Below are 13,865 nucleotides of genomic sequence, written 5' to 3' on the forward strand. Positions count from 1 at the left end.
AGCTGTGGCTGCACTTGCGCAATGTGCTTCCTTTTAATTTCAATGGGACTTCTGGAAATAGCTGAGCACACCGCTTGGCTATTTTCGTCAGTCCCGTAGTAATGCATTGAAGGTGGCCATGTATGTGTGGTTTTAGAGATAGGTCCCACCTCTGTGACCTGCTCCTAACAGACATTGAGAGCATGTCCTAATGATATGCCCCCAATGTATGAAATAGCACAACCCCTTCAAGGCCTCATGCACACAATCGTATCTGTTTATAGCAACAAAAACACGGATCCACAAAACATGGATTATGTCCGTGTTTTGTCTGTATTGCATCCGCTTTTTTTTTCAGACCCATAGAAATGAATGGTTCAGTGTGCAATCTGCAAAGAAATGCTGACTGGATACAAAATACAGTTGTTTGCAGGAGGCCTAATCAGCAGCTGGACAGGGAGCAAGAGAAAGGATTAACTCTATCAGTGCTGTTAGGAAGTTCACTGAGCACTAGTCCCAAATCACACGGGGGGGGGGTTGGGTGCGACGCCTGTTCAGGAAAGTAGGACAGCGGCATACAGGTGCCGCCAGCGTAACATTAACGTATCTTTTTGAACCCTTATATGTGTGATATGGATGACTGAGGTTTTTAGGGTTAATGAAAGTCCTCCCTGAACGTTTAGAAATTTAATTGGAACAAAGCTACCATTTTAGAATTTTTTATTTCCTGACATTTTCTTGTTGTAGAGTCTGTGCAGCAATTTTGCCTAGTTGACAACACTGCTGCTTCTGATAAATTCTGACAGCACGCTGCTCTTGGCTGTTGTGAGCTCAGGGCTGACTTCACTGATCTGCTTTACTAAAAGCCTCTTCTCTTTGTCCTTCCCCTCTCTCCTTTCTGAATAGCATAGTGTTAGGGTTCGGCTACATGGTGATCTTGGTCAAGGGACAGCTGTTGTGCCCAAGGTTTGCAGTGGGATTGCAGTAGTGCAGTCCTAGCATAGAAATGAATGGGATACAAACACAACTCGCAAAAACTCCAACACGGGTAGGCAATTTGCCTTGATAAGCGTATTAGAGAACGCAAGCATGAGAGGTCTGTCTGTGTCCATCCCTCTTCTTCCTCCTCTGTCGGTAAACCTTCCGGATCCAAGGCTCCTGAAGAATCCGAGGATCCTATGGAGGTTGATGCTGCGACATCTCAGCAGCAGAGGGAGCATTGCCAAAAGAACAGACTGTGCTTCTACTACGGCAGCCCGCTCATCAAGTATGATCCTGCCCTGTGAAAACAAAGGCAGAAAACTTCATTGTCTGAGTGACGTTCAGGGAGGTCACACAGATGCAGGGCCGGTGCTATAATAAGGCAGACCAAGCGGCTGCCTTAGGGCGCAGAGACAGGGTGGGGGCGGAAAAAATGAAACTTTTTTATTTTTATTAAAATACCCTGTATTTTTTACCCCTGGGTCCTATGGGGCGAATACTAATGAAGCGCTTCCATTTTGGAAGCGCTTCATTAGTACCGGAGGACAGGGAAGCGGTGAAGGATCTGTACTCACCGCTTCCTGGTCCTCCACTCGGCTGTCTGCTGTAAAGGGCTGCGCACCATGTAGTCTGACTGTGCGCAGCCTTCACAGCTGACAGCCGAGAACCAGGAAGAAGAGAGAGCGCTGGTGGTGAGGAGTGGTGGCGTCCAGGAGCAGGAGAGGTAAGTTATTTTATTTTATTTTGTTTGAGCTGATGGCTGATATGGGGGGGCATGAAGGCTGATATGGGGGGCATGATGGCTGACATGGGAGCATGATGGCTGACATGGGGGGGCATGATGGCTGACATGGGAGCATGATGGCTGACATGGGGGGGCATGATGGCTGACATGGGGGGCATGATGGCTGACATGGAGGCATGATGGCTGACATGGGGGCATGATGGCTGACATGGGGGGCTGATGGCTGACATGGGGGCATGATGGCTGACAGGGGGGCATGATGGCTGATATGGGGGCATGATGGCTGACATGGAGGACTGATCTCAGGTATTGGGGGTCTGATCTGAAGTCTTAATAACATTGGGGGTCTGATTGCTGTTCTGACCTGAGGTGCAATGGAAAATATTTTTTCTTATTATCCTCCTCTAAATGCGTCTTATGGGCCGGTGCGTCTTAGAGGGCGAGAAATACGGTCCTCAAACCAGCGATTGTCTGAAGCAGAGAGAAGATACCAGGACCACACAGAGGAGGTGCTGCAGACAGGACCAGGGCCAGGCAAGCTGCGAGGGGGGGGGGCGCCAAAATGTAGCTTCGCTTGTGTTGGCAAAAATCCTTGCACCGGCCCTGCTCAGATGCACAGGTATTTCCCGGGAAGTGTGGTAGAAAACTTCTGCCTGTGAGTTTATCTTCACAGGGAAGGACTTTTACTGGTAGTTAGAGATGGCCTTGCGGTTCGCCCGGCGGTCGTTTCGCGGCGAACTTTGCGTGTTCGCGATTCGTGGAACATGCGAACATATGGAGAAATTCGCGCCCGCTATATTCTTTTACATTATGAAGAACTTTGACCCACATCCATCAGGTGGTACAGGACAGCCAATTGAGACATTTCAGCACATGGAAATACCCCCTACCTTATAAATAAACCTGATCTGGCCGCCATTTTACATTCAGTGTTTTGCCAGTGTAGGGAGAGGTTGCTGTGTTGAGCAGGGACAGACTGTTAGGGACACCAAACGCTAGCTAATAGGGCCACAAAAGTCTTTTTAAGGACTGGTATAGGTGTGCTATCGATAGGTGTGATACACAGAGGGGTGCGATATACTAATAATATACTTTTATAATGAATCAAAAACACATAGATCTATATAGTAATCCCCTGGAAGTCAGGGGCCTAGGGGCTTACTAGGGCCATTTTTATATAGGGTAAGGTTCCGGACGGGGTCGCTCTTATCAGGGCGGGTGGTCTGTGGTTAGGCTATCAAGGCCAGAATAGCACCCCCCTGTAGGGCAATATCAGGGACAGTTCTTTGCCCACCCTGTCCTTCAATACCACATCATCATCTAGCCCAGGGATAGATGGTTTTTGCTTTCCCTCCGGGATTCATGTATGTGCACTGGAACCCCCCGGATTGTGGTAGGACATATGGTTTCTGATTTAGTGCCGCCGAGCACTTGTTATTGCCTACCACATCTATGCTTTTTGCTTAAAGGGGTTCTGCACTTTGTTTCCTCTGGATAGATCATCAGCATCTGATCGGTGGGGGTCCGACACCCGGGACCCCCGCCGATCAGCTGTTTGAGAAGGCAGCGGCGCTCCAGCAGCGCCACGGCCTTCTCGTGACGTTACGACTAGTATCAACTAGCGTGGGCGGGGCTGAGCTCTGTTCACTTGAATGGAGCTTAGCCCCGCCCATGCTAGTTGATACTAGTCGTGACGTCACTGGGCCGGCGGTAAACAGTGAGAAGGCCGCAGCGCTGCTGGAGCGCCGCTGCCTTCTCAAACAGCAAATCGGCGGGGGTCCTGGGTATCGGACCCCCGCCGATCAGATGCTGATGATCTATCCAGAGGATAGATCATCAGTTAAAACAAAGTGCAGAACCCCTTTAACTTTAATAATTTAATTTATTTTCATTTTGAGGGATATCTTTTTCATTCACACGTCCGCAAAATGGGTCCACATCCGTTCCGCAATTTTGCGGAACGGGTGCAGACCCATTCATTTCCAATGGGGCCGGAATGTGCTGTCCGCATCCGCATTTGCGGATCCGCACTTCCGAATCTGTGCTTCCGTTTCCGCAAAAAAATAGACCATGTCCTATTCTTGTCCGCAATTGCAGACAAGATTAGGCATTTTCTATTATAGTCCCGGCGATGTGCGGTCCACAAATTGCGGAATGCACATTGCCGGTGTCCGTGTTTTGCGGGTCCGCAAAACACTTACGGACTTGTGAATGGACCCTCATAGTACAATTATTAAAGGTTACGTTTTACCTTTATGTATATTCTAATGGATTGTCTTCCTTGTACAACGTTATAATATAGTTTCTATGTTAGAAAGTATATTATAGTGCATTTGTGTTGTGCGGCAGTTGTGTGCGGTTCTGCTGCGATACTGCAGGTGTATAGAGGGACAAGTGTTATTGGAACAAATAATTTCTACTGGTGTGATATACCAGTCGCCCCCAAAAAAACTGATTGAAGCGGGGTGTTATATACAGTACAGACTAAAAGTTTGGACACACCTTCTCATTCAAAGAGTTTTCTTTATTTTCATGACTATGAAGGCATCAAAACTATGAATGAACACATGTGGAATTATATACATAACAAACAAGTGTGAAACAACTGAAAATATGTCATATTCTAGGTTCTTCAAAGTAGCCACCTTTTGCTTTGATTACTGCTTTGCACACTCTTGGCATTCTCTTGATGAGCTTCAAGAGGTAGTCCCCTGAAATGGTCTTCCAACAGTCTTGAAGGAGTTCCCAGAGATGCTTAGCACTTGTTGGCCCTTTTGCCTTCACTCTGCGGTCCAGCTCACCCCAAACCATCTCGATTGGGTTCAGGTCCGGTGACTGTGGAGGCCAGGTCATCTGGCGCAGCACCCCATCACTCTCCTTCATGGTCAAATAGCCCTTACTTTCAAAGTTTTCCCAATTTTTCGGCTGACTGACTGACCTTCATTTCTTAAAGTAATGATGGCCACTCGTTTTTCTTTACTTAGCTGCTTTTTTCTTGCCATAATACAAATTCTAACAGTCTATTCAGTAGGACTATCAGCTGTCTATCCACCTGACTTCTCCTCAACGCAACTGATGGCCCCAAACCCATTTATAAGGCAAGAAATCCCACTTATTAAACCTGACAGGGCACACCTGTGAAGTGAAAACCATTTCAGGGGACTACCTCTTAAAGCTCATCGAGAGAATGCCAAGAGTGTGCAAAGCAGTAATCAAAGCAAAAGGTGGCTATTTTGAAGAACCTAGAATATGACATATTTTCAGTTGTTTCACACTTGTTTGTTATGTATATAATTCCACATGTGTTAATTCATAGTTTTGATGCCTTCATAGTCATGAAAATAAAGAAAACTCTTTAAATGAGAAGGTGTGTCCAAATTTTTGGTCTGTACTGTACTAATATACTTTCTTTATAGTGCATTTGGGTACTGTATAGTGCATTTGCGCATGTGCATACGCGAAAATTATATTGCCAATATTTTGCATTGAAAAAAAGAATGAATGGAGATAGCAAATTCAAATAATACATCTGGTATGTCACTGTCCATGTTGTGGGACTATTTGTGCACTTCTAGTAATTATTTCTTGGCTGCAAATATGAGCTGAAGTTTTTTCAGGTCCGACTGTCATTAAAATAAAATGGGACCCGCCGCGAACTTGCGGTTCTCGAACATTTGATCGCGATCGTGTTCGCGAACCGTCCCGGCAGATGTTCGTCCATCACTACTGGTCGTGCTTTTGTTGATTTGGGGTCCGCTGCAAATTTTGTTAATTATGATTTTATTTCTGCTCTGGGTCTTGTAGTTAGCGAAGTACATAAGCCCATTTCGGTGCCTGGAGTAAACACCACTCTATTGGCCGGAGGGTTTATAGAATTACAGACTATTGGTTTAGTTATGACGGTTGTAATCCACTGTGAAAAATGTTCACTTTTTGTTTTGCACAATTTATCTGCTGACACTGTTTTGAGATTACCCTGGTTGAAGAACCACTCACCAAATTTTGATTGGAGTACAGGACAGCTGATTAAGTGGGGCTCAGTGTTCTAGTCACTGCCTGTCAGTTCAGTTTGCTGTCTTGGGCCTGGAAGCGAGTTACATTCCTGGGTTTATTAGAGATTTTCAGGATGTATTCTATAAGGAGGCTACTGAGGCCTTGCTGTCCCATATAGAATATGACTGTGCCATTGAATTACTCCCTGGAGCTAAACTTCCTAAGGGTCAGATGTTTAATCCCTCTGGGCCTTTGAGACTAGCTATGAGAGAGTACGTTCAGGATAGTCTTAAGAAAAGGGGAAAATCCATCTGTCTATTTCTCCTGTAGGGGCTGGCTTCTTTCTTGTGGGTAAGAAGAACTGAGGTCTACTCTTCGTCCTTGTATAGACTACAGGGAGCTCAAGAAAATTACCATTTGGAATCAGTACCCTCTTCCTTTGATTCCCGATCTTTTTAATCAGATTTTTGGAGCTCATACTGGTGTTCTTGCTGATTGGTTGTCTCATGTTCTTCATGTGCGAAAGTTAATTCAGAAGCTGAGGAATTATAATTTATTTGCTAAATTGAGTAAATGCGAGTTTGGAGTAAGAGAGGTCTCCTTCCTGGGCTACATTATTTCCCCACAACATTTTTATATGGATCCTGTTAATGTGTGCTGAGCTTTGCGAATTATTAAAGGAAACTCATAAAAAAAAATTCTGTCATTGCCAAACCGTTGTCCAATCAGATAATCCCAGCAGACGTACTTGATTTTGCGTTGTATTCTTTATTCAATCATCCAAAATATCCATTAACAGGATGCGTTTCGGCTCATTCAGCCTTTCTTAACCATATAATACTGAATGGCACTAGATAACATTTTATAAGTAACAAACCAAATCACGTGTTAGTGACATCATTAATAAAGTAATTAATTATACAAACAGGAAGTGACGTAAAAACCTGGATGGATTATTTCATCTTGCATAAATTCTCATTTCATGACGAAACAAAGTATCTCAATTCATTCACGCAGTGTTGCCGTCTGCAAGAGAATAAATTCCATATTATACATTTTTTTTAGAAAAACCTTAAAAACCTTAAAAAAACATAATCTCATAATCCCTATTTAGACCTCTGGGTTGTAGTGTGTCCAATGTGTGAATCCAAAATGCCTTCCTTCTGAGTAGTAATTTTTTTATGTTCCTTCGTAAAGGATGGACTTGCTCTATTACCTGATACCTCAACTGTGAGATAGAGTGTCTGCAGTCATGAAAATGAAAGGGTATCGGTAACAATAGATTCTTCTTGCTTGTCGTAGACTTATGTTTGCAAATGCGATCTTTGATAGTCTGCATGGTTTATCCCATATATAACAAGCCACAAGGGCATTTCACAAGATATATCACGTTTTCAGTATCACACGTGTAATAACCTCTAATTATGAAAGGTTTTCCAGTGTGTGGATGGTAAAAGAATGGGACTTTTAACACATTAGAGCACTGCATACAGTGAAGGCAAAGAAAAGTTTCAGTTTTCTGTTGTGTCAGAAAACGGACAAAATTTGAAAAATGTCACCTGACAATGTAACAGACAATTTTTTTAAATGTATGTTCCTGTCACCTATGCAGAGGTGCCCCAGTGACATCCACCATCCATTTGGATATCTTCTCTATAAACTTTCGATGTTCTTTTCTGAGCCTACCATGTTGATCACGGTTATCGGCGAATCAGGGTTCCACGCTGGAGAGGGAGCGTGAGAAAGAGACACCACATCTAAGGGAGATAAATGGATTAATTTTTTTGGGATCGAGCGGAAATATGGAAAAAGTTATTGAGGCGCAAATGTGGGACAAATTACTGAAGCGCAAATGTGGGAAAAGTTATTGATATTCGTGATTTGGACCTAACCTGGGTAAGGTTATTTAACTAGTTTATTGACAGATGCCTAAACAGGCAATGAAACCTATCTTGACCCAGGTAGAAATGAATACTTCACTTTTATTATTGCATAAGCTAAAATCTAAATGTGAGCAAGTGCAGTTTTTAATTTTTATTAAAAAACAAAAAAAGGAGTTAAAAATACAGTCGCCACTCCACTGATGAGTGGGAATGTTGATCAGTGAGAGGGGCGAGGAGATGTGCACAATTTCCCACCCTGTCACTTTAACTGCAAAGTGCTGCCGTGTCACTGAATGCAGAGCTATTGCTAACTGAATTAGGTTGTTCGTACAACCACATTATACAATGGGACCATGATGCCTCAACCCACTGGAAATTAGCACACTTGTTTAACACATGTGCTGTCAGACTAACATGGAGCCTGATGGCAGTTATCCCTGCAAACAGGACATAGCAACAATTCTGATGTCGTGTCTATATGCTGCCCATTTACCCCTGAAGAAGCCAGAATCCTGGTGAAACATGTCGGGGGGCAGTCTTAGTTTTTAAACGCTGTTCTCCACTCCACTGTTAACTAGTTAATGATAGTCCAGCTGGGCTTCACTTTAATGCTAGGTTCACCGCTGAGCCTTAGATAGACACGACATCAGAATTGTTGCTATGTCCTGTTTGCAGGGATAACTGCCACCAGGCTCCATGTTAGTCTGACAGCACATGTGTTAAACAAGTGTGCTAATTTCCAGTGGGTTGACGCATGATCCCATTGTATAATGTGGTTGTATAATCAACCTAATTCAGTTAGCAATAGCTCAGCAATCAGTGACACGGCAGCACTTTGCAGTTAAAGTGACACGGTGGGAGATTGTGCACATCTCCTCGCCCTTCTCACTGATCAACATTCCCACTAATCAGTGGAGTGGCAACTGTATTTTTAACCCCTTTTTTTTTGTTTTTTAATAAAAATTAAAAACTGCACTTGCTCACATTTAGATTTTAGCTTATGCAATAATAAGAGTGAAGTAATAATTTCTACCTGGGTCAAGATAGGTTTCATCGCCTGTTTAGGCATCTGTCAATAAACTGGAAATTTAAAAAGTTATTGAGGCGCAAATGTGGGACAAATTGCTGAAGCGCAAATGTGGGAAAAATAAGTAAAGCGCAAATGTGGGACAAATTATTGAAGCGCAAATGTGGGAAAAAATTAGTAAAGCGCAAATGTGGGACAAATTATTGAAGCGCAAATGTGGTACAACTTGTTAAAGTTTAAAGCATTGAATCAAAGGAGGTGGCGCGCATCAATTAAAGTAGAATTTCTGAAATTTTATTCCCTGTCACCTATGCAGAGCAGGGGTTTATTTTACGTACAAAATTGTAAAATGTCAACCCAAGAATGTAACAGAAAAATTACAGAAATTTATTAACCTGTCTACTTGGTAGAGCAGGGGTCTATGACAGAAAAAAATTGTTTTTTGTCACCCGAAAATGTAAAAGAAAAATGATTGAAATTTATTAAGCTGTCAACTAGGTAGAGGAGGGGTATATTACACCCAAAAATTTGTGAATTTCACCCAAAAATGTAACAGACAATTATTCTTTTTTTACCTGTTTACTAGGTATAGCAGTGGTACATCACACCCAAAAATTGGTGAATATCACCCGAAAATGTAACTGACAAAGTAGTGAAATGACATAAAATAAAATAAAATTTGTAAAAAAAATAAAAATAAAATTATTTATGAGGTGGAGTTCCATATGAAGCAGGAGTTTGAGGAGGCGGTGGACGTAGCAGTGTAGGTGGAAGCGTCGGTGGAGGAGGACGAGGTAGCCAACACTGGTTTTCATTTTTATTTTATTTGCTGTGAACATGGTTCGTCCTCCTCCATCTCCTCCTCCTCATCCTCCACCTCGTCATCCTCCAGAACTGTGCTCTGGCTGGACAATAGTGTACCTGGCGTTTGTGGGTGCACCCTCGGAGCCACTTGTGAATGACTGGCCTGAAACCCTATGAAATCATCCCTCTTTCTCCTCCTCCTCCTCCTCCTGTGCCACATCCTCTTCCATCATCGCCAGCAGCAGTTTTTCAAGGAGGCCTAGAAGTGGGATACTAACGCTGAGAACGGCGTTATCGGCACTGGCCATGTTGGTGGAGTACTCGAAACAGCACAACAAGGAACACAGGTCTCGCATGGAGGCCCAGTCATTGGTGGCGAAGTGGTGCTGTTCCGCAGAGCGACTCACCCATGCATGCTGCAGCTGAAACTCCACTATCGCCTGCTGCTGCTCGCACAGCATGTGCAAGGTGAAGTTCCACCTTGTGGGCACGTCGCATATGAGGCTGTGAGCGGGAAGGCCGAAGTTACGCTGCAGCGCTGACAGGTGAGCAGCAGCAGGGTGAGAACGCCGAAAGCGAGCACAGACGGCCCGCACTTTATGCAGCAGCTCTGACATATCGCGGTAATTTTTGAGTAATCTCTGCACCACCAAATTCAGCACATGTGCCAGGCAAGGGATGTGCGTCAAACCGGCTAGTCCCAGAGCTGCTACGACAGTTCGCCCATTATCGCACACCACCAGGCCGGGCTTGAGGCTCACTGGCACCAACCACTCATCTGTGCTGAAGTTGGTGGTGAAGATGTTACGCTGACCGGATGAGGAGCCGGTAGAGGATGAGGAAGCGGAGTAGGAGGAGGAAGCAACAGGAGGCAAACTGAAGTGCCCTGCAATCCTTGGTGGTGGAAGGACATGCGCCAAACTGCTATCCACCTCAGGCCCAGCCGCCACTGCATTTACCCAGTGTGCTGTTATGGAGATATAACGGCCCTGACCATGCTTAATGGTCCACGTATCTGTAGTCTGGTGCACCTTGCCACAGATGGCGTTGCGTAGTGCAAACCTGATTTTGTCCCCTACTTGGTTGTGCAGGGAAGGGATGGCTCGCCTGGAAAAGTAGTGGCGGCTGGGCACGACGTACTGTGGGACAGCCACCGCCATAAGGCCTTTAAAACTATCCGTCTCCACCAGACGGAATGACAGCATTTCAAATGCCAGTAATTTAGAAATTATGGCATTCAGGGCTAGGGATCACGGGTGGGTAGGGGGGTACTTCCTCTTCCTATCCAGTGTTTGGGAGATGGAGAGCTGAAAGCTTCCATGGGACATTGTGGAGATGCTTGGTGACCCAGGTGGTGGTGTTGCTGGCAGATCCTCTGCGGGGTGGCAGGTGGCACTGTCACTCCAGAGGTGGGTGAAGAGGCCGAGACTGCAGCAGAAGAGGAAGCAGGAGGAGCCAGAGACCTTTCTTGGTTTTTCAGGTGTCTACTCCACTGCAGCTCGTGCTTAGCACTTAAATGCCTGGTTATGCAGGTTGTGCTCAGGTTGAGAACGTTTATGCCTCACTTCAGGCTCTGATTGCACAGCGTGCAAACCACTCGTGTCTTGTCGTCAGCACATTGTCTGAGAACTTCCACGCCAGGGAACTCCTTGGAGCTGGCTTTGGTGTGCTCGGTCCCTTGCTGGAGTGGGCAGTAGCAGGCGTACTGTCTAGAGGACGGCCGCTCCGCTTTTGCACCCTGCTCTCTCTTCTGCTGTGCTGGTGGCTCTGTGCGACCACCGCCTCTTTCTCCGAACTAAATAGGTCACTCGCATGACCTTGATTCCATGTGGGGTCGAGGACCTCATCGTCCTCCACATCATCTTCCACCCAGTCTTCACCCCTGCCCTCCTTGTCGGTCTGCACACTTTCGAAAGCCCCAGCAGTTGGCACCTGTGTTTCGTCATCATCCGAGACGGGCTGCGATGGTCCTCCCATGTACTCATCTTGAAACATAAGTGGTTGGGCATCGGTGCACTCAATCTCTTCCACTTCTGGGGCAGGGCTAGGTGGATGGCCCTGGGAAACCCTTCTAACAGAGTCATCAAAAAGCAGAAGAGACTGCTGCATGACTTGGGGCTCAGACTGCTTGGCTGATTTGCAAGGGGGTGAGGTGAAAGACTGATGGACATGGGCTACAGGTGCCAACTCTGATCTTTCAGCAGGAGACTGGGTGGGAGACAATGTGAAGGAACTGGAGGCACTGTCAGCAACCCAATCTACTATCGCCTGTACTTGTTCAGGCCTCACCATTCGTAGATCCGCATTAGGCCCGACCAAATACCGCTGCAGGTTCTGTCGCCTACTCGCACTTGAGGAAGGGGTTTCACTTGTGCGTGTAGCTGGCACAGATCGACCACGTCCTCTCTCTGCAACAGGAGCTCCACCAGCGGTACCACGATCTGGGCCACGTCCCTTATTTGACGCTCACCTCATATTTCTCAAATTTAGGATCTTGCCCTAAATGGGTGTTTAATTAATAGCAGAATAGAACCACAATATGTAAAGGGTATATCTGACACGCCCTGATCCAGACTAGGCCACAATTAAAGATTTGTGCCCAAAATGGCTGTATTTCAAATAACTGAATAGAACCATAGTATGTAAAGGCTAATTAAATACCAACATAAGCTGGGACCAGCAAATTGTACCGCGTGGTACACAACCATAAACTCCTATAAACAACAAAACAAACCCGCGGATAGTTACTACGTGATTCTTTGTTGAACAAATATAATGACATACATGATAAAAATCAAGAAATGCAGAGATAAAAGCCTCCAGAACCAAGGATAATGCAATAGTGGTATTGCAAAAAGTCACTGCTGTGCGTGTAATACACCAAAAAAAGGAAAATATGCTGAGTATAGCCCCACATGCAAGTGTATATTTGCGCCAACTTTGGGCAACCAGCGTACAAGTGGAACACTGTAATGCTGGTAAAAAAAACACGGACAACGGTGACAAGCATGAACATATAAAAAGTACCAAACCTGACTGGAGGAACGGCTCGACGTCCGTTTCGCTAACGCACAATAAGGGCACAATACAACTGCCATAAACCCAGCCCTATATACATTGACAAATCCGGAAGCCGGTGCCAAATGAGTGAGTGAATGAGGCGTTGCACCTGAGGGACACTCACACATACATACCACATTAGACAGAAAGCGGCCGTCGTGCGTCATGATGTCATTCAAACGCGCCCGACATCACGTGACCGTGACACGTCACAGATGGGCCTCCAGAACACGCCCATCAGTGAGGGCGGCACCCGATCTCGTGCTGTGACCACAGGCCGGATATATTACATTAATTGAGGGCGGAAATGACATCTCAAATACAGTCACATGATCGAACTAAAAACCTCTGCATAACGGCCACCTTGTAACACCAGTCACATGATCGGCAGGTAATCAAAACTCAGATTAAACACATTAAAACAAATACAACATAGCATGATAAATAAATAAACCATGATAAGAGAGTACTAAGTCCTACTTATGCAATGAAGATATTGCCACAAATTCATGAATGTAAGTAAATAACAAAATACCTACATAAAGTGCTGGTGCAAAAAAGAACAAAGTGAAAATAAATATCGATGTGAAGGAAGAAGAAAGTGCAAATGCAAAAAAGTGCGCTAGTGAATAGAAGGGGGCTCAAATGTGCACAAGTATATATATGTATACTGTAAACCTACACACCATGTAATATATTAAAATACTTGATTAATAAATATTAAGTTATGTACAGTGTATCTCATGATTAGGGATGAGCGAACCCGAACTGTATACTTCGGGTTCGTACCGAATTTTGGGGTGTCCGTGACACGGACCCGAACCCGAACATTTTCGTAAAAGTCTGTGTTCGGGTTCGGTGTTCGGCGCTTTCTTGGCGCTTTTTGAAAGGCTGCAAAGCAGCCAATCAACAAGCGTCATACTACTTGCCCCAAGAGGCCATCACAGCCTTGCCTACTATTGGCATGGCTGTGATTGGCCAGTGCAGCATGTGACCCAGCCTCTATATAAGCTTGGGTCACGTTGCGCTGCACGTCACTCTGCTGATTGAAGCATGGGGAGAGGTTGCAGCTGCGACGTTAGGGCGAGATTAGGCAGTGATTAACTCCTCCAAAAGACTTCATTCTGTGATCGATCTGCAGCTGTGGATCATTGAAGTGCTAGTATTGACTTGCTCACTTTTTTGAGGCTGCCCAGAACGTTTTTTTCTGGGGTGATCGGCGGCCATTTTGTGACTTGTGGTGCGCCAGCACAAGCTATCACCAAGTGTATTTAACCATCAATAGTGTGGTTATTTTGTGCTATATCCTACATCAGCTGCAGGCTGAGCCTGTGTCACCGAAGTGCATTTAACCATCAACAGTCTGGTTATTTTTTGGCCATATACTACATCA

This window comes from Bufo bufo, chromosome 8 (genome assembly GCF_905171765.1).
Source record: "Bufo bufo chromosome 8, aBufBuf1.1, whole genome shotgun sequence".
In the NCBI taxonomy this organism is placed as follows: domain Eukaryota; kingdom Metazoa; phylum Chordata; class Amphibia; order Anura; family Bufonidae; genus Bufo; species Bufo bufo.